The sequence below is a fragment of the Berghia stephanieae genome, chromosome 4 (genome assembly GCF_034508935.2).
Source record: "Berghia stephanieae isolate SIO BIC M18660-M18661 chromosome 4, UCSD_Bste_1.3, whole genome shotgun sequence".
NCBI lineage: Eukaryota > Metazoa > Mollusca > Gastropoda > Nudibranchia > Aeolidiidae > Berghia > Berghia stephanieae.
This window is the reverse complement of record NC_088363.1, coordinates 92,392,540-92,413,313: the sequence shown is the minus strand read 5'-3', so window position 1 is coordinate 92,413,313 and position 20,774 is coordinate 92,392,540. Positions and strand designations below refer to the sequence as shown.

Here is a 20,774-nt window from a genome sequence, read left to right as displayed (position 1 = left end):
TGCCATCACTCTGAAACCTGTAGATCTATTACACAAGGTATGGATTCAGTCTCCCGGAAGTGTGGTTTTACACTTCCAATGAGATTGGCACCAGTTGGTTTTTTTAAAATCGCACATGTGTTCCCTTTTAGTGCTTTCATGGATTGTTGTTGTTGTAATATTGAATTTAACTCATAATTCATACATTTCTTTAGTGATCGTCAACTTGTATTTTAGATTGTTTTTTGGGGGAGACATTTTCGGACTACGAGTTAACGAAGGCATCTTGTGAATTGGATTCAATCGTCTGATGTCACGTCGCCCAGCAACGGTGAGCAGCGTGGTTCTAAACAAAGAAAATTGGTACTTTTTTTTATTCTTCATGCTGGCTAGAACGTTTCCAAATGTCATATGATCAGAATGTATAAAAGTCAAAACATGATCAGATTTATAATGTTTTTCTCCTCTGGATACTCTTTTATGCTCGTCGGAGAAATATGTGACCCATCTTCTCAAAACGGTATTTTGTCGGGATGAACCAGATGCTAAAAAGCCGAAATTAATGCTAAACTGGTCAATGACATGAATTAATAGTATTGGTGCCCTGAAATATGATATTCATTCTCCTCAATAAAACATACAAAACTCAACCCAAGTCCGATATTTCTGGCTATACATTCAATTGTTAGCATCTTAATAATCCCGACATAATACCGTTTTGAAGCGAGGGGTCACATAATGTTTCATAAGGGCGTCCGCCATTGTTCCGATAGTTTAGAGTCGGTTACTAAGTTACTATGCGTCATTACGAGGGAAGTGACGTCATGACTGTTGAAGCCTTTCGCAGTCAAAGGTCAGACCAAGGTAGATGATCACGACGCGACATATAATATAGCAGTTATTATTTTTCTTTATTGTCGTCAATGTTAGATGCTGTGACTAATGAACTTCTACTGTCTACGGTCAAGTTACACATGGGTGTTTAAATAGCAGTGTAATAATAGTAGTGTCTGTGGTTTGATTCTTGGGGGGAGGTTACTGTAGAAGGCAATGACTTCCGTAACCTCGACTCTGATGTCACAGAGCCCCACGCTCTCAAAAGTTATGCAGTATACGCTTCAGTTTAGTTGTCATTCATTAAATTTGTAATACATAGATACTGCCAACCCACACCTGTTGACGAAGAAGTCTTATAACGTGCACTTTTGCACCCATTATTGGAAAGAAGAATGATCGTTTTGCACACACACACACACACACACACACACACACATACACACACACATACGTTATATTATAAGGACGAAATCAAGACTGATGTTCTGTGTCAGATGTGGAAAAGGATACATTATGCGACCAATCGTATCAAAACGGTATAATATCGGGATGGACAAAATTGACTTGAACTCCTTACCAGTCATTTTCAGAATTTTCCCCAAAACTTCGCACCCACCCATCAGCGGGTGGTTGGATGGGAGCATCACCCTTGAATCATATACCTATGATGTTCGCATGGGTGTACGATCCGATAGTGATGTCGTTTCTTCTTCTCTTTACTAGCCTATCCTGCTTCTTTGGTTTGTGATTGTATTTTTGACAGGGGATATTTTTTTTTCCTGTAAATCTTCTGCCTGTTTGTTCTTGGTTATTTATAATTTAGCTTATGATATCTTTAGGTTATGATTTTGATTTACATTTGTACTATTTTTGTTATATTGCTTGTTTTTTTGTTTCAGCGGTCTCTCATATAACCTCAATTGTGTTGGAAGAGACCTAAAGCAACAAACAACAACAACAAGCACCCACCCATCACAAAAACAGACATTTCTAACTCAAACAGAATTGCAACGAGCACATTCTATACATAATATTGTTCGACAATATGAACTCTATTACAGAATGTCAAGTTTTTATAGTTACAGCAAAAAGAAATGAAATCTGGATGAGAAAAGTAACGGTTGCATCGTAACAAATATGACAATTTTCCTATAGGTGGTTAGGAGGGGGTTAAGGTCTGAATTTTAAAAAACAAAAAACTTTTTATTTGAGCAAAATGGAAAGCAGTTTTTCAAAATACTGAAGTTGTCTTCTGGCACTTTCCTACTCACTTCATCTCTTATTAATATCAGTGTATATTATTATCGCCTATCGTATCCACGACACCCATCAAAGGGACATAACAAATATAATTTCTAAAATATAAAACTATAACTGTTATTTTATTATTGTCTCCCTTGTAATCATGAAATTACTTTCCTGGTCAAGTAGAAATGTCTGCTATGCACAAATTGAGCGAATTGTGATTTACATTAATTGTTAATTTTTAGACGAAGACATCACATTAGTACTACTCACAAATGATATGAGGTGGCTATGAAAAAAACCCAACAAACTGTAAAGTCTCAATGAGATAGAAAAGGAGTTAATATTATCAATCAATCTATTTGACACGTTAGAATCACCCGGAGAATTTTGAAGTTCCATAACACTCATGGCATTGTTTTATGAGGCAAACAATGCAAGCATTTTCCACGTCAAATGACAAAAATGTAAATGTTGCTGCTTGAAGCTCGGAGAAATAAATAGCAATGTGAAATTGGTTGTAAGCTTCCATTTGATAATATACGAAAACAGATAAATAGGACCTGGCCAGCAATGTTTTTGTTTATTCATCTTACCAACGCCACTACCCACATTATCTCATTCGCCTGTAGTGTTTCCTTCATCCTGTTTTGTTGACAAAGGGGAAACCCGAAACGTCCATTTCATCTGCTTTCGTATATTAAATTGAAGCTTACATTCAATTTTACATTGTTATTTATCTGTACATCTAGTGTGCACGGAGTCTTTGCTATCATATTTTGGTTACTTACCTTAAATTAAAGTACAACCAACATGACGTTCTCTCTCTAATAACTTTTCCGCCGGTGACGTCATAGACTATGGATGACGTCCAATCAAGGGACGCTACTCTTCTGCTAATCTCATTCCCTATTAGGATGTTTTATTGGAACCAAATTGTTTTTGCTAAAGATGCATTAGTGGAAATATTTTTGTTGTTACACATAATATTCACACTAATCCAAACTAACATCCAAGTGAATTGGGAAATTAAAATGGTTTAGAGATTCTTTTTTTTTTTTATCCTTCTTCAATGACATTATTTCGTTTTAACTCCAAATTTGTAAATTAAGTTGATTTTGTTTTTTGTTTTTTTGTTTTTGTAGTTGTTTTTTTTGGGGGTTTTTTTTTCTTTTTCTTTTCTTTCTAACCTCAGGATTGAGAGACATCTAACGTTTGACATCATTTTGCCAGTTAACTTTTATCTTCTTCTTACTACACACACACACACACACACACACATACACACACAAACACACACTACACGTACACACTAAAATACACACACATTGACTTAAAGTAGTATAAAGTCTGCAAAAATAAATAATAAGAGAAAAAATCGATATAATTTAAAACAAATATATGAATTAATAAATATTAATAAAAAGTTATCATTAAACCAAATATATATATATATATATATATATATATATAATATATATATATATATATATATATATATATATATATATATATATATATATATATATATATATATATATATATATATATATATTATTGCATATAAAAATTCATAAATAAATAAATAAATAAATACATAAAAATATATATATAACAGGTACACATATAAATTAAAATTGATAAAAAATGGTAAAATTAAGGAAAATTCAAATGTAAATTAAGGTTGTTTTGTGTTTATTTTATAACCAAATTTAATTTATTTATTTATTTTTTTTATTTATTTATTTATTTATTTTTTTTTTTTTTGCAAATTACGTTTAAAATTCAGTTATAAAACATTCGGGGTCAGTTCAACGTATTACCGTTTTGAGACAATTGGTCACATTTCCTGTAGCACGAACTCCCCGCATCACGACACCTCAACTGATAGGGCACCCGGCGGACATGCAAGCAGACTGATTTTGTGCCCCAATATAACAGGCAGGGTTCATTCCCATAATTGTTCTGTTCAGTTAGTAAGTGGCAGTTGGGCCGCTGGGTCTGTAAGATCTAGCGGAAAGTATACCGTTGTAAACAGGTCTTGTCTTCGAAACATATAAAATAAATAGGCTACGTAACCACTCAAAGGGTTCGTTATTTCAATTCAGTGCCATTGACACCGGGATAAACCTTAGTTGTTTTGTTTGTTTTTTTTTTTTTTGTTTTTTTTTTTTTTGGGGGGGGGGGTTATAGCGATATCCACTAAACGTGCTGAAAGCGCTTTACAGGGCAAACAGCAACACTTAACATGTAGGACGAGACATGACGCCTGTTAGGCCATATGACAATTTTTTTCGGACAGAGACAACGCTGTTGACGGCCAGGTACTCAATTTACACATGAGTACGGTGAGAGAACATGAGTTAAGAGCCTTTTCCAAGGACTCAACTATGCGCCGAGAGAGGCTCGAACCCAGGATCTTCCGATCCGAAAGCGCACTCGCACCACGAGAACACATAGCCGCACGTTCCGTTATACTTCCGCACTGAAGGACTACATAGGAATATTGAGATAAAGAATAGGATCTACTAGTGAAGCAAGCCCGATGTCATGGTTTTCCAATTTAACTGCGCTTTAGATTTACCCATTTCAGTATTATGATATAATGATTATATTCTTTAGAAAGGAGATTCACTCTGGATTTCCAGCCCCCGCTAGTGGGGGCCATTGGTTAGATAAGGATTTCAAACAAAAATACTATTTTTCTGCCTTGGTACATTGCCGTTGAATTGAATGCGCAATAATTGATTCTGTTCTTTTAATTTCGGTACTTTATATTAATTTGGTTAATTGGCGACCAAACGTTTTAAAATAATATTTCTTAGGTCTTGAACTATTTGAATATACTCAAAAAAAAGTGAACTATCAATATTTGTACTTGAAAGTGTAAACTAATTTTTATGACGGCCGCTTACAAACTGAGTGATTAGGTTTGGTTTCTTTTCAAAATCGAAAGTAAGAACCTGCAGAGGATGTTTCATGACATGACTGAATATTTATCGCGGCAGAATCTTTGAAAAGTTGTAAGTACCAATTAATAATTACTATCTAAGAAATGTTTACAACATAGCATTTGGAGGTAATTTCTGCAGATGATAGACCCATTGTCATGATTTCTATTTCTATCTAGTCCTAGATCGTGACCAGACTCGGACATCCAACATCCTGATTTGGTAGGCACTTTGATAACTCCAGTCCAGTGGCCGCCGATAGGCTCACCACTGTAAGGTGAAACTCGTTTTTTGGAACTTTATTTTTGACCCTTTACTGTTTTGGTCACCATGGCGTTATTTGTGAACCTATGTGACTAACTTTGGTCTCATTATAAAGGGCACAAAACAAGCTTTCTAACGGTGTATTTCATTCTTAATTCCTGATTGTATTTCTCAGAAAGCTTATGTAATAAAAATTTATAAAATTTTGAATTATAAGAACTTTTTAAATTATGGATACATTTTAATTATACTTCATACATCGATAGACAATTAATTGAAGAATATCTCTGCCAAATTTCATCAAAATTGATACACTCGCTCATTATTTTATTTTTTCCGCCATCAATCCCACTTTTTAGGACAAAAACCTCATATTTTTTCCCCTTTTCATTGATCCTTAATTTTTTCCATACTTTCCATCCATAAAAATGATTTATATGAAAATAAAGCTTATTTTCTGACCATTAAAATGATACCTAACACTTGCCATTTATTTTTTAATTGAAACAAAATTACTGAAAACAATAAGTGGGCCATGTTGACAGTAAAACTCAAAATTTCCCGATCGCCGCGAGATGCTCGTTTTGAGGCAGCAGTGAGATCACAGATTCTCTCTGTAAAATTGACAAAAAATTTCAATAGAAAAATATAAATAACTCTGGAACCGTAGGTCGTAGAGAAACAAATAAGGTATCAAATTTTTTGTTTTTTCAAGTCCCATCCCCCTGACTGAGTCAAATCAAGATATTTTGAGTTTGAAAATTTTATCAAAGTGCCTAGATTTGGATTACTGTATACTGTTTCTTTTTCTTATTGTGGAGGCATGTGGCTTTATATTTGTCTTTTTTCCATGTATGATTTACTTATATTGACTTTATTGTCGTAGTATAGTGCGTTATTCTTGGGTGATCCCTTTGCTCGTTACGTCAACTTCACCGTAATACTTGGAGACTAACAGAACTAGAGAGCTGCGCCGGTGGTACTCTCTCTCTCTCTCTCTCTCTCTCTCTCCCCCCCTCTCTCTCTCTCTCTCTCTCTCTCTCTCTCTCTCGGACATGAAGACTTTTCAACAGCAGTATACTAAACTATTGATGGTCAGTAATTGAATGGATAAGATCCAATTTTACTCAAAAGCTCTAAGATTTTAGTATATTTTTTAGAGTTAAGATTGGGGGTTGGGAGGAGGGGAATTATTTATGTGTTCTATTTTTTTTTTTCATGAACAGGCTAAAATAATTGTAATGATAGTAAAATGAATCATTCATCAACTAAATATTTGATATTTTTTTTCTGTATAATGATTGGGACACAAAGTAACCAGTAAACGAACACTGGTATATTGTTGAGTAAGAAATAGTGTTTGAAAATTTTACTTCTACTTCTACTACTACCACTACTACAGCCACCACCATTAAGTTTTAGAGTTATTTGAGAAAAAAGAGCTTTGGTATGGCATATTATGACATTGTATTTAGATACCTTATAGTTCTAATAATAAGATTTTGTATGCAGAAATTCTTCTTTCCGCCCTCAGTCCTCTCTGAAATTCCACTGAGACCATTTTAAGTTGGCATCTCTGAAAATAGAACTTAGTCAATTATTACAAAAAAATTTACTATCAGCCTTTTTGTTTACCATATATATGCTCACAGGACTGTTTTGTTGGTAAAATACCTGCCTTTGTTTGTGTTGGACATGCAAGACAAAATTAGAGAAACACTGTCCACCATGTTGGACACTGTATGTGAAGACCTTCATGGACATACTGCTCATAGAGCTGAAGTTTGTCCCCAGGTTTTGAAGCCTAGGCAATAATGTATTACTAGAAAAAAATAATTGATCTTTATATAGCGCAATATCCACTAAATGTACTCAAAGCACTTTACAACGGGTCCCTGGTCAACAGCAACATTTAACATGTAGGACGCGACATGACACCTGTTAGAAGGCGATATTGCAATTTTTCGGACAAAGACAACAGCCAGGTACTCATTTTACACCTGAGTACGGTGAGAGAATGTGAGTAAAGAGCCATTTCCAAGGACTCAACTATGGGCCGAGCGCGAGGCTCGAACTGTAGCCATCGTTATGTTATAGCCTGATATTGAAATCCAAAAGGACTGGCAGTTTGACGTCATTATTTGGTTTTTGCACCGCCTAGTAGAGCTCATGGAAACAAGTTATTTCATTGGTTGAACTATTGAATACAACTCACGATTTGTTTTCTTTTGTGGCAAAAGACTGGCATTTTGATGTCATTTTTTGGTCAGTATCAGGCCATAACTTTACGAAGGCCACGCTCGAACCCAGGACCTTCCGATCCGAAAGCGAGTCATACCAATAGACCACATAGCCTTCAGATAGGCTGCTGGTCTATTGCAAAATATGTTCCGGAGATCCAATCCAGTCTGCCGAATCTCAGTTTCTTAGCCACGAGAGACACATGATGCAAAAGATATGGGCATTTGACAGACGGCAAAGATTTTCATAGAGGCAGCAATTGCAAAAAATAGTGTGCACTATGTTTCTGTCATCTTTTTATGTGCCATGAATAATATAAATGTCATTCAAATATGTTGAATATTGTACATGATAAATAAGCCTCTCACAAAATAGTATGTATATACTAAGACTAGGTCTCTCACAAAATATTATGTATGTATACTAAAACTACACATGGCACTTGGACATCTCTGTTAAAAACTTTGAAATAGGCTTGTAGTGGTAATGTCTTTTTTTTTTCCTTCTAATAACGACTTAGGTAAACCAAGCCTTGACTAGAAATCACCTTTGGTATACGAGGCAGTACCCTGGCCTGGTTTACATCGTATCTAAGTAACTGAAAGCAAGTTGTCAAAATAATTGATTGCTTTTCTTAAGAAACACCTCTTATATATGGCATACCCCAGGGCACTGTACTTGGTCATGTTTTATTTACTATTTACACTCAACCCTTCTCTCTATTTTTCACAGAGCATAGCATGTAGTTTCACTTTTACGCCGACAATACCCAAATGTACAATTCAAATATTTTATCAAATTTTCCTAAACTTCTGACTAACTCAGAAAAGTGTATATTAGTAGTAAAAAACTGGATAATTTTAAACAAGCTGAAATTAAAACAATAAAACTGAGGTTATGCTCTGTGGAAATTTCAAAGAGAATGGGCATAAAATTACACAGTCCATTGTTGTTCTGATTATAAATGGACATGATATAAAATCTGTCAATGTTGTAAATAATTTAGGTGTACTTTTTGAGAGGGATCTGTCTATGTCTTACTAGGTTTCTAATCTTTGTAAATCTTTAAACTATCAGTATAAAGAATTTTATCTATCTGTAATTACCTAACTCTTGATGCAACTAAAACACTTGTAACAACACTGATGATTTCTCGACTATATTATTGCAATTCTCAACTATTTGGCATAACCTGTGATAAAATTTCAAAACTCCAGATAATTCAAAACAGTGCTGTAAGATTACGAACAAAACAAAAAAGACTAGCGCACTCTCTTCCTTTACTGTATGAACTTCATTGGATCTGAGTTGAAGGTTTTAAATATAAAATTGCCATGTGTTTTAAATGTTTATCCCAAGTAGCCTCATCTTACCTCAGAAATTGTTTAATACATACAGATCGTCCCGTCACTCCGTTCACAAATGGATACCACTAAACTCTATTTTGCTATACAATTGAAAACGTATGGAGAGAGATCATTTTATAATTCAGGCCCTAAAGTTTGGAATTCTCTCCCCAAAAATGTAAGAGATGCATCAAACATTACTATTTTTAAATCTAGATTGAAGCATCCTTTATTATATTGAAATATCTTGCATAGAGCCTTTTATTTGTATTGTACTACTGGTTTTATTAATGTGTCAATTGTAAGCATGCGTGTTATAGAATTATTGTTACAAATGTATGATTAAGCGTAATATTGCCAATATAGAGTGCACAGAGCACAACATCGTCATAGTTATGTGCTGTCGAAATGCTCTTTTTATTTTTATTATTATTATTATTATTTATATTATTATTATTTTATATATTATTTTATTATTATTATTATTATTATTATTATTATTATTAGATGTGAAGTCAAAGAATTGAGTTGTTTTATAATCTGTTACTACCTTTTGTTACAGATATGACGTCATCAAGCTCCAGGAATAAAGATTGGCCATATTGGGCCGGATGGCCATGCAGGGATGGGGAGGTCATGGAGGATGATTGTGGTATTCAGCGGAGTAATGGCATGGTTCATATTGGAGGGCCCCTTGGATTGTAATGGCAGTGATCAAGACGTTGGAGGAGTTGTTGGTGGCGAGGTGATGATGGGGATGTAGATGATGGAAAAACAATAGTGACATTGTTGGTGAGGATGGCATTGTTGGGTGGCGGATGATGGAAATCATGATGGGAGGGTTGTGGTGGTGATGGGATGATGATGGGAGGTGATGATGATGGCAATGGTTGTGAAGGGAGGTGGAGTGTGGTGGATGGTGGGGGTTGTAGTGATTGTGATGTAGAGATTGTGTTCGTCGAGGAAGTGTGGTGGGTGAGTTTTGGGGGGGATGAGGATGCTGGAGGTAGATTCAGTGATAAAGTGAGGTGGTGGTGTGGTTCTGGACTTGGGTTTGAGTTGATTCCAACTGGTTGGGGCCGGGTGAGTTACATTCGTGTTCTTTGTTGACAAGATGATTGTGGTTGGCATTCGCATGGATTTGAAACACAGATGGGTGTGCTTCTACCGGTGGGGGTGTATTTATTTGTGTTTCAGGTCCATACCCAAATGCAGTAGGCAGACTGGAGGCCTACAGGAAGCCCGAATGTGTTTGGGGCAGAATGTTGATTTACAATTGTCTTGAATACAGGGGATAGGGATGTGATTTGTTTGACACTTTCTGGATGGGTCACCCTGACCCTGGGTTTGGAACTGTGCCATTTACTGGATCTTTATTGCTTCTGTCATTTTCGCCAAGCCATGGTTTTCACTTATTACCACTAACCTCACATCATGGTTTCTTCTATCACAACAAAATTATTATTATTATTCTTGTTGTACTTTTAAACTTTAGCAATGGCATTGGCATGTGCCATTTTTACTGCAGTGAATTTAATTTAATCAGGGATGTAAATCTTTCAGAATTATTAGGATTTCCTATTTTTCACTCATTTTCTAGCTTCCCCATACTATTTAGATATTTCTCAATACCTCACCACCAACAACTCTTGTGATAAGAGATACTGCTGTACATATATAGAGAATTTGTAGTGTATATCAATTTTCAATGTACTGAAACACGTATTAACACTACTGTTGTGTCAGTTATGATTATACGTGTATTTAACCATTCAACTTATTTCCACGACAGCTTCCGAATTTTAATTCGGAAGTACTAAGAATTGATAGCATTCGAATTTCCGAATTTTCCTAATTTTAATTCGGAACTAGATTCACGTCTGTTGTGTAAACAAGGAGGGTTATTTTTAGTTTACTGGAAGCAAAACATGGGATCAGAATCGAAAGTAGAAGATGGTGGGTGCACATCGAGTATTGATGACTGAGCTCTGAAGTTGTTGTTACACTTTCTTCCTAAGGCTCAGTTGGAATTTATTTCTGTTTCTGTAAGTAATTACTGTGTGGTGCAATCCATTTCAGTCATAATAAGTCTTAAGATACATTTCCCTTAGCCTTGGTCTTTGTGAGAAATGTCTATGGGGTCTCATTTCTGGTTGATACTACGATGAACTTTTGACTGTGGTGGGGGAAAAAAAATCAAATTTGTTTGTTCTCATTGAAAGCTACACCAATAAAGTAAAAGCCCATCCTGTTCTCACTAATTTTTTCTTTAATCTCCGCAGATGACTTCATTTTCACGGGACGTGACCCTCTTCCGGGATTTCTTGCGATTCCGGGAAGAGATGCCAAGAGTGGCCGGCAGGTGCTCTCCTCCCGGAGCACGCGATTTGGAATCGCAGGCAACCCTGGAGAAATGCCCCTAGACGCTCGAGGACACCTCCCATCACCTCGAGACTTGGGAGTAGTTCCCGGGTCTCCCCCGTCGCCTCTAACCGGGAACGGAGGTCCCGTGACTGCAGGAGACGGTCCCGCTCGCCACCAGAACAAGTACCCTGGCCTGACGGAGCCGTGATCGGCCTCCCAGCAGGCATATGATGGAGGGCCAGGAACAAGCTGACCGCTGAGACCGATCTCGCCGCCGCCGGGGGGGGGACTTCCGCAGCCTGCAGAATCAGCTGAAGAGGGCCAGGCAGGAGCTGGCCTCCCTCCGGACCGAGGCGGCTGAGGTCACCCGTCTCCGGGAGGAGAACAGAAAAATGAAGGAGAAGGAGCCCTCGATGGAGCTGTCCCTCCACAGCTCTGTCTTGGACAGCTAGGTGCTAGGGCTAGCAAACTTGTAAATAGATTTATTTTTGCCCCAGCCCTAGGAAAGGGCTTTCCTTTTATTTCAGCCCTAGGTAAGGGCCTTCTTTTTTTTGTTCTACCCTAGGAACGGGCCTTCCTCATTTTTATTGACCCCTTTTTTTTTTGTTGCTACGCCCTAGGTAAGGGCTCCTCTCCTTTAGTTCTCCACTTAAATACCGAGAGCTCCAGAAAGGTGCAGGTGAGTATCCCACATCCAGCCACCCTGCCCTTTTTGAGGGGGGAGCAGTGTAGGGATCTCTAGCCGTAAACAATCGTACGGCTAGTGACCTTGGCAATGGTCATTCCTACTTCCGCTCTGCCTCGTCCCGAGCTGACCCGGCTCATATAAAGCCGAGGGGACCTCTCTAATCACTCTCTTACTCTTATTCTACAGACACCAAACGCTCTTGTTCTACAGACACCAAACAGACTACTCTCATACTACAGACATAAAACTCTCTTTACACTTCTTCCTATCAACTACGCCTAGATTCAGGGTAAGCTATATTTTTATACTTTAACTTTATCTATTTAATATCTAGTTTTAACTTAGTAATTCCGTGATCACCGGCCATCTGGACCCATCCTAGCCATGGAGTCCTACAGCCAGAATACCGAGTTCTGGCAATCACGGTAGTTACTACAGCTTTTAAACACAATTCTAAACCTAATGTATTGGAATTGTAATGTACTCTAATTGCCTTTGTTATTAGCAGAAGGGTTCGGGACCTGAGAAAATGATAAATATCGGAGAGTGACCATCTTTCCAATTTCAAAATTGGCCTTGTAATAATATGGCTGTTGAAATTTGAGTAAGAGTTTTTATTATTGTCACATTCATTTAGTCATTGGGGGTAATATTTTGACATGAATTTAATTTTAATGTAAAAAATTAGATGTTGGATTATGTGCAGTGAAAATAAGTTAAGAATTGCAAAATTCAGATTTTTTTCATTGTCCCAAACTAATTTACCCTGTTTACTTAATCCATAAAGATAAGGATAAGATTTACTAAATGGGCACTGATTTAAGCATGAACAACACCAAATAATGGTATTTCCTCCTGACAAAAAGGAGACATAAATCATTAAAATCCATCCAAAAACAAAATAATCTGGATTTTATTCTGAGACTTATCACTCAAAAGTCCTAAAAATGTTGTCACAATCACAATCCATTTATCACCTCATGCCTGGAATGTCACTTGGGAGTTTTCCGAAGTCGGTACCCACTGAGACGGTCAATGTAGACTATTGAAATGAGCTAGCAGAATTTCAGAATTTTTTTCAAGTTTGCGTTTAAATCCCTGTTTAATTTTTTGTTTTCATCGACAGCTAACATGAAAGAATTCAGTTGACTGTACTGGTGTCCTGACAATCAATAAAGATGCTGGCTCAAGGGCTATTCTGGCAAGGTGAGTTGAGGCCCTCCTGTGGCAAACTGATCAACCAGCAAACCATCATCTGGGCCAGCACAGCAGAGTGTCTGCATGTACTTTTTGACACTGGTTAGTAATGTTTCAAAATCTCCATAGCGCCTTTACATTTTTGATTAATGATCAATAAAGTAAATACTCATTTTTCCATATGAAAAAGACAAAGCATCATTTGAAATGAATTACTACTGAATTTATTAACTTAATAACAGAAAATTGCTTGTCGCCAAGAGTTCTGTTCTATGGATGTAAAACCAATGAAATTTCAACTGTGTTGGTGTGAATGATGACCATTTTATTTATTGGTCTTTCTTTGACAGATGCATTTTATGTCAATGAGTATTTCCAAAAATTGCTAATGAAATGTCTCTTTTTTATTTTTATTTTTCCAACCACGGCAAGATCAACCCTCTTTGTGGAACTACGGTACTAAAAAAACAAGTGGTGTTGATTTTTCCTGCATTGAGGCGAAAGAAATTTTTTTCCAAGGGGTTTGGGAAAGCAAATTGCTTTTTATTCTGAGCTATATCTATTTGCATCATTTAGCTGTTTATTGTCTAAAATAGAATTGATTTTGCACTTAAAATTGACTAGATATCTAATTTTACATGACTTGTCTCTCAAGCAGCATTGAAAAATGAGGGTAGCGCGCCATATATCATATTTCGAGAATTTTTAATACATCTAGAAATCTCTTTATAATCAGTAAATAATTAGTTTTTGTGATTACAATAATGAATTCATAAGATATAAATCATATTTGACCTCAAAATTATTTTATCTCTGAATACGGAAAAAATTCAATTTTACAGTTGTTTTTTTTTTAGGGGTATGCGTTAGCGAATCGATTATAAATTTTTTAGACTTAGATTAAATTATAAAATTTTCTTCTTTTCATGTCCTATAATGGTCATATTTTGAAAGTTTGATGGATTATTTCTTTTACTTGTCTGCAAAATCAGTCTTAATGCCAAATTATAAAAAAAAGTTTGCTCTTTCTCAAATTTCCGATTTATGTCATTTTCTGATTTTCTAGCAATCCTATCTTAGTCATTTTCCTTTAGATCATCTTCAAATTTATTCAGAATCTTTTCTCTGATGTGTTTTACATCATGATGGAAGTGTTTGGGGGTAAATTAAAATTAGCAATTTTATAAATTTTTAAATTCATTTTTTTCTGTCGATACGCGCCAAATTTTCAGTCGAAATCAAATAAAAATTCTAAAAAATTTATTTTCCAGACTATTGATAAATTCTTCCATCATAATATAGCTATTTATGTAAGAAACATTGTGTTTAAATTTGAAAGAAATTTATTTGCTAGTTTTTGGTGCATCTATGTTTGAAATTTTAGAGTTTTACGTCTAATTTTAGCCTATAATGCCCCTTAAAATTTTTTTTTTTTTAATTCTGAGTTTGTTTTTTTTTTGGTGTTCAACATCAAATTATACATCACATTATTAGTTTATGAGAATTAATTGATGAATTTTATAAATATAAAGCATATTTGACCGCTAAATTATTTTTTTTGGTAAAAAACAGATATATATTACTATTATTATTATTATTATTATTATTATTGTTGTTGTTGTTATTTTAAACTTTAGCAATGGCATGTGCCATTTTCACTGCAGTGAATTTAATTTGATTTTTTGTTTTCATCGACAGCTAACATGAAAGAATTCAGTTGACTGTACTGGTGTCCTGACAATCAATAAAGATGCTGGCTCAAGGGCTATTCTGGCAAAGTGTGTTGAGGCCCTCCTGAGGCAAACTGATCAACCAGCAAACCATCATCTGGGCCAGCACAGCAGAGTGTCTGCATGTACTTTTTGACACTGGTTAGTAATGTTTCCAAATCTCCATAGCGCCTTTACATTCTTGATAAATGATCAATAAAGTAAATACTCATTTTTCTATATGAAAATGACAAAGCATCATTTGAAATGAATTACTACTGAATTTATTAACTTAATAACAGAAAATTGCTTGTCGCCAAGAGTTCTGGTCTGTGGATGTAAAACCAATGAAATTTCAACTGTGTTGGTGTGAATGATGACCATTTTATTTATTGGTCTTTCTTTGAGAGATGCATTTTATGTCAATGATTTATAATGTATTTCCAAAAATTGCTAATGAAATGTCTCTTTTTATTTTTATTTTTCCAACCAGAGCAAGATCAACTCTCTTTGTGGAACTACGGTACTAAAAAAGCGGTGGCAAACAAGTGGTGTTGATATTTCCTGCATTGAGGCGAAAGAAATTTTTTTTTAAAGGGGTTTAGGAAAGCAAACTGCTTTTTATTCTGAGCTATATCTATTTGCATCATTTAGCTGTTTTATTGTCTAAAATAGAATTGATTTTGCACTTAAAATTGACTAGATATCTAATTTTACATGACTTGTCTCTCAAGCAGCATTGAAAAATGAGGGTAGCGCGCCATATATCATATTTTACGAAATCATATTTCGAGAATTTTTAATATATCTAGAAATCTCTTTATAATCTATTGTATACAGTAAATGATTAGTTTTTGTGATTACAATAATGAATTCATAAGATATAAATCATATTTGACCTCAAAATTATTTTATCTCTGAATACGGAAAAAATTCAATTTTACAGTATTTTTTTTTCTGGGTATGCATTAGCGAATCGATTATAAATTTTTTAGACTTAGATTAAATTATAAAATTTTCTTCTTTTTTTGTCCTTTAATGGTTACATTTTGAAAGTTTGATGGATTATTTCTTTCTTATTACTTGTCTGCAAAATCAGTCTTAATGTCAAATTATAAAAAAAGTTTGCGCTTTCTCAAATTTCCGATTTATGTCATTTTCTAATTTTCTAGCAATCCTATCTTAGTCATTTTCCTTTAGATCATTTTAAAATTTATTCAGAATCTTTTCTATGATGTGTTTTACATCATGATGGAAGTGTTGGGGGTAAATTAAAATTTAGCAATTTTATAAATTTTTAAATTCATTTTTTTCTTTCGATACGCGCCAAATTTTCAGTCGAAATCAAATAAAAATTCTAAAAAATTTATTTTCCAGACTATTGATAAATTCTTCCATCAAGATTTAGCTAAATTTTATGTAAGAAACATTGTGTTTAAATTTGAAAGAAATTTATATGCTAGTTTTTGGTGCATCTATGTTTGAAATGTGAGGGTTTTACGTCTAATTTTAGCATACAATGCCCCTTAAAAAATTTTGTTTTTTTAAATTCTGAGGTTTTTTTTGGTGTTTAACATCAAATTATACATCACATTATTAGTTTATGAGATTTTATTGATGAATTTTATCAATATAAAGCATATTTGACCGCTAAATTAATTTTTTTGTAAAAAACGGATATCATATATTATTATTATTATTATTATTATTATTATTATTATTTTATTATTATTATTATTATTTTATTATTATTATTATTATTATTATTATATTATTGTTGTTGTTGTTTTAAAATTTTTACATTTTCAAAGAAAGATCCTATGGCTGAGCAGTCACAAACCAATTGACTGTCGAATGAGGTGAGCAGAAAGTTTGGTATACATCGTCCCAACAATGCATGGGGTTTTTCATTTAACCGGAACAAACTAAAAACTTGTATCTCGAACTTCGCTGCTCTGTTTGTGTGTGTGTTGTGTATGTATGTGTGTTTGTGTGGCCTGATTCATATCGACTTACAAACCATTTTGTGGCGTTAAATCAAAGAATATGAATGTATATTTTGTATACTTACCATTTCATGTAAAGCTCACACCCTCATGTTATATGATTATCTAGCTAAGTATAAATAGCACATTAAACCATCATTCATGCAATTGCTATTTGTAGTATAAGTATAATGTATTGCTACTGAGGATATTTATTATCTTTTTAAAATATAACATCTATTTAGTTGCACATATTTTATCTATACCATTGAAACCTGCTGAGAGAGAGAGAGATTTTTAAGACGCACTGCAAGTATTGTGTGCAAATAATAGTATTTATTTTATAGTTTCCATGATTATTGAAATTAGGAAGAAAATATTGGACTTCCGATGATTATTTTTATTTAATTCTTGAGTTGGCAAAACTGAAATTATTCCTTTTTTTAATAGAAATCTTTTTCTTTTTTTTGCCGGACTTCCATTTACATTGACGGTATTCAATTTAATTGCTGCTGTTGTTTAGATTTAATTTCGTTTTATTTGGTTTATAGCCTATTGGTTAAATGGATCAAACTGATATTTCATGCTAAAATAAAATCATAAACAAACCTTTTTTTAAAGCGTTTTCTTTCTTTCTTCTTTTTTTTTCTATCAAAGTACTTAGTTTGAGATCACCTAAAAGTTTCATCCAGACACAAGCACAGGTCCCTACTAAGAGGAATACACTGAAATGTTTACAAATCATAAATAATATGTTAACAAAACATAACACGGTGCATAACAGAGAGATGATTTACAATGAAAAAATATCTCCCAACACTATCTATACATTTGACTGTTTGAATGTGAGGTAATGTGTAAAATGCTTTATCTAATTACACAGCTCCCGATTTTTGGTAAATTGCAGCCCACCCAGACTCAACATTGCTTATGTGCGGCTATGTGGTCTTGTGGTATGACACTCGCTTTCAGATCGGAAGGTCCTGGGTTCGAGATAGTTGGCGCATAGTTGAGTCCTTGGAAAAGGCTCTTCACTTACAACCGTACTCAGGTGTAAAATGAGTACCTGGCCGTTAACAGCGTTGTCTCTGTCCAAAAATGTCCACCATCAGCAGACGAGAAGGAAGCCAGGGACATTCTACACAAGGAGATCCAGGACAAGGCAAAGTCACCCGACTCGGTCATCAAATTGACGGGTGACTTTCATCACTGAAGAAACTTTTCGTTTCCTGGATTCACACACGAGACAAGACACCGGATGTGTTTTTTTATAAATATTGATAATTAATTGTTATAAGCGTTTGTCTCGTGCTCCGCTTGGTCGCTCGGACCACTGCATGCTTTTGTTACTCCCCAAGTACCGCCTTGTGTTTCAAAGAACGAAACCAATAAAAAGAAGTGTGTCCAAGTTTGGGATGTAGAGGTGTTATGTGTGAAAGGTTGCGTAGATGTTTTGACAATACTGAGTGGAGTGTTTTTATCGACTCTTGTGATAATATGGATGAGTTGAATGACTGTGTGACTATGTCAAGTTTTGTGAGGAGATTGTATGTCCAAAAAAAGAATTAATCCTCAACCCCAATAATAAACTATGGGTAACAAAAAAATTAAAATGCCTGCTGAATGAGAAGAAATTTTTACACACTCATGTTGACAAAGAAAACCTAAAACTAAAACAATTTGAACTAAAGAAAGAAATCATCAAATGCAAAAATAAATACAAAATTAATATCCAAAACAACTTCTCGTCTGGCAATATTAAAGACATTTGGCATGGACTGAAAACAGCTGTTAAATATACATCAAAACCAAAAGCTGTGTCTGATACTTTCGGACTTGATAAATTAAACGAATTTTACTGTAGATCATCTTGGTAAAAAACTCTCAAACCTTGGACTTCGCGATTATTATTTTATTATTACAAGTCCAGGGGGTAGAGCGAATTAAAAACAGAGAAGAATTACTTTGTGGAGCCACGGTATCAAGGGAAATAATCCATGAAATACTATTATTCGATTTCAGGACTAATTTAATGGACTGGTTATAGCGCCCTCGTGCGGCGCATTTTAAATCGTGCTCCAGAGAAGAAAATACGCAATGGATTGGTGTCTTTTTGGGCAGACACGCATAAATAGGACCAAATCTCATGACACTATAGGTTTATGCCTTAAAAACCAATGAGAAGTGAATAAAACTCGAAGGCCTTAGATCAGAAATGATCATAAAAACCGAGCGAATCTGGGGTAAAGCTATAGAAGCTGTTTAATAATGCCCTATACTTGTAGTTTTGATATTCCATACTTCAGAATGCATATTCTCTTCTTATTTAATCTCTGACGCATGATTTTCATAAAAAGTAAAGAATAGTTTAATGTACACTTCCGAATGAATTGTATCAAGGGCCTTGACTGTGTATCCAAAAGCAGTCGGTCTGGAATTTCATGAATTACAACGTTACAATCTGTTTTTTGTACTACTACTACATACTACTACTACTACTACTACTACTACCACTACTACTACTACTAACTACTACTACTACTACTACTACAACTACTACTGCTGCTACTACTACTACTACTACTACTACTACTACTAATACTACTACTGTTACTACTGATTAACCTCTCATTCTCCCTCCACTGGTCTGGTCCACGATTTAAAATATGCCGCATGAGGGCGCTGTGATCACTGCATATTTTGTATATTTTAAAACAAAATTATAGTTGACCCTAGCCAAACAGCTCTAAAACTTTACAAGTTAGAACCCTTCTGATGTCTTCATCATATTTTCTGATAATTTTGCCATAACATTGCCATGTTCTAATATCTAAGTCCACGTATTAAACGAGATACAGCCACAAACCAGATTAAAACGCAGAAAAAGCCTCCCATATTTTCCGTATTTTTTTCTCTTTGTGACGTCATCCAAATAAATGACATCTTTGAAAATGCATAACTTTGTTATATATTAATGGATTTTCAAAATTCAAAAAGATTTTTACTCAGTGGAGATAGGGCTTTGATTTAAGAGTAATATTTCCTACAAAAATAGAAAACTACAATTTTTAAAGTCATTGCTACTGATAAGTACTCGCGTCGGTACTGACGGTACCAAAATGATGGAAAATGCCATTTTTAAAAATAACTTGGTCTATGACCAATAAATACACATTTCCTGCCCCATACTAGTCTATATGCGTGTCTATAGGCCGAAAGGAAAACAATTTATTGCGTATTTATTCCCTGGCCGACGATTTAAAACATGCCGCCTGAGGGCGCTGTAATCACTGCTGAAAAATTGTCCGAAAATCGAATATTAGTAATTCATGGATTGCTTCCCTAGTGTGGGGCAGGAAATGTGGATTTACTGGTCATAGACCAAATTATTTTTTAAAATGGCATTTTCCATCATTTTGGTACCGTCAGTACAGACGCGAGTACTTATCAGTAGCAAGGACTATGGAAATTGTTGTTTTCTATTTTTGTAGGAAATATTATTCTTAAATCAAAGCCCTATCTCCACTGAGTAAAAATCTTTTTGAATTTTGAAAATCCATTAATATATAACAAAGTTATGCGGTTTCAAAGATGTCATTTATTTGGATGACGTCACGAAGAAAAAAAAACGGACAGTATGGGACGCTTTTTCTGCGTTTTATTCTGGTTTGTGGTTGTATCTCGTTTAATACGTGGAATTAGATATTAAAACATGGCAATGTTATGACAAAAAATTCCACGTATTAAACGAGATACAGCCACAAACCAGAATAAAACGCAGAAAAAGCGTCCCATACTGTCCGTGTTTTTTTTCTCTTTGTGACGTCATCCAAATAAATGACATCTTTGAAACTGCATAACTTTTTTATATATTAATGGATTTTCAAAATTCAAAAAGATTTTTACTCAGTGGAGATAGGGCTTTGACTTAAGTGTAATATTTCCTACAAAAATAGAAAACAACAATT

The 20,774-nt window shown here is 34.7% G+C and overlaps 1 long non-coding RNA gene across 7 annotated transcripts; it reads left to right on the top strand.

The window, feature by feature from the left end:
* Positions 1-133: 133 nt before the first annotated feature.
* LOC144971579 (uncharacterized) lies at positions 134-17,409 on the top strand. Of its 7 annotated transcripts, none has more exons than XR_013645162.1 (6): positions 134-310; positions 5,192-5,289; positions 9,426-9,608; positions 11,146-13,214; positions 14,811-14,983; positions 15,315-17,409. It is a non-coding gene; the product is annotated as an uncharacterized LOC144971579 (long non-coding RNA). The 7 variants fall into 7 exon arrangements; XR_013645164.1 differs by lacking the exons at positions 134-310; positions 5,192-5,289 and adding an exon at positions 4,999-5,084 and having other exon boundaries at positions 11,146-12,204; positions 13,042-13,121; XR_013645161.1 differs by lacking the exons at positions 134-310; positions 5,192-5,289 and adding an exon at positions 4,999-5,084 and having other exon boundaries at positions 11,146-12,204; positions 13,042-13,214.
* The last annotated feature ends 3,365 nt before the right edge of the window (positions 17,410-20,774 follow it).